The 1,582-nt window shown below is 44.2% G+C and overlaps 1 long non-coding RNA gene across 1 annotated transcript; it reads right to left on the reverse strand.

The window, feature by feature from the left end:
- Window positions 1–272: 272 nt before the first annotated feature.
- Window positions 273–912, reverse strand: LOC135707737 (uncharacterized). Its single transcript, XR_010518268.1, has 3 exons — window positions 839–912; window positions 701–774; window positions 273–638 (listed from the first exon to the last, which is right to left on the reverse strand). It is a non-coding gene; the product is annotated as an uncharacterized LOC135707737 (long non-coding RNA).
- Window positions 913–1,582: the final 670 nt, after the last annotated feature.

Raw genomic sequence — 1,582 nt, forward strand, 5'->3', positions numbered from 1 at the left:
CGGCTCGATGATGCTCGATGGTTCGGTGCCAAGTTGTTCACCGCGACCAAGATGAAGATGCGACGGTTGGAGATCGCTTTGATCGCAACGATCGCCGGGTCAGACAACGCCGTGTCCTAACCTCAAAAAGGAAGCGTCGCCAGAGTGGCGACCAATAGCGTGCACCGGGTGGGGCGGATGTCAACGAATGGCGTTACCGGGCGAAACTCGCTAGGTAAGGACTTCACCGTTTGGGATCGTTCCAGTGTGCACTACCGTCGGTGGGCGGTTTTTCTGTGGGGTGGTATCGCACGGAGGGCCTCCGGTTTTCAGGACGTGAGTCGGGCGGATTACGCTGGCGTTGGCAGCCTTCCCCCTTGTGGACCTTCCCACGAAACAGGCAATCACTTTAGGCGTGTGATGCACGTGGGGCCGAGTTCTTCATCCGATGACCAACGCTCTCCGAATGTCCTATAGTGGCACGCAACCACGAGGCGATAGGAGCACTCAGGGTAACCAAGCCTGATACCACCAACCAAGGACTCAAATTCACTCTGGGAGGTGAACCGATGGAAATACCGTTCAAAATAACCTCGCAATATGTTTAGCGAACGTTCCTGCCACAAGCCCAAATCGCTGTTGCCACCGCTCAGTGGCTTCTGTAGAAACAAAGAAAAACTCCTCAGAAACACATCACACATGTTTTTATCCACTACTTTACCTGAATTCTCAATCTTTTCACTTAAATTACTCCGACTCACTTTTAGCTACCTTAGCCTGTTTTTCTAGAAAAACCTTTCAATAAAAAATTTAACTGATTAGGAAACTATCTTCACTTTTGCAAATAAACTTCGCTTACTTTTATAAACAATTTTCGCACTCGTGACTCACGTTTTTGTGTGCTTTTTATGTATAAAAAAAGGTTAATAAATTCTGTAAAAAATAATTACACCACATTACAACATTTTAATTTTTTTTTTCTTTAAGTTTGCACCGTACTTGATTTTATTATAGGTTTTGTTCACTGCACTGATTTTCTTAAAATTCTGTACTGATCTTCTTCACTCGGCGGTCCAAAAGGGAAAGACCAAATAGCTCTCCCTGACCAACCAATAAACTTCCCTTCTATTCATTTCATCTTTTCAATATTCCAAGTTTTGTTTCCGGTTCTATCTTGATTTCTAAAATTCATCATCAGATTTTCCCTGTCATTAATCATTGACATGGGTGAAAACACAGTCACCCCACTATCATCGTCATTTCAAAACAAATTGATTCGAGCACTCGAATTCACCTATTGCCTAAGCACTAGGAGCAACCAACTCTAACGCTTCTATATGAAACGATCGTTTGACCGTTTCAGCTCTAGGATCAGGACCGTGGATTTACCACTTTTACGGATGTTCCGGATCTTACGCTGTACGATCCGATGGCCATCTTGGTCCATGACCCAAATTCATTCTTATATCACAGATCCTAATGTTAAAAAAAAACGCGTTGCTCTAGGATCAGTTTCATGGATTGATCACTTTTACGGATGTTCCGGATCTTCCGGAGGACGGTCCTATGGACATCCAGGTTCATGTTTAAGTCACAAGCCCAA

This window comes from Ochlerotatus camptorhynchus, unplaced genomic scaffold (assembly GCF_037179485.1).
Source record: "Ochlerotatus camptorhynchus isolate MF236.1 unplaced genomic scaffold, CSIRO-AGI_Acam_v1.1 ptg000316l, whole genome shotgun sequence".
NCBI lineage: Eukaryota > Metazoa > Arthropoda > Insecta > Diptera > Culicidae > Ochlerotatus > Ochlerotatus camptorhynchus.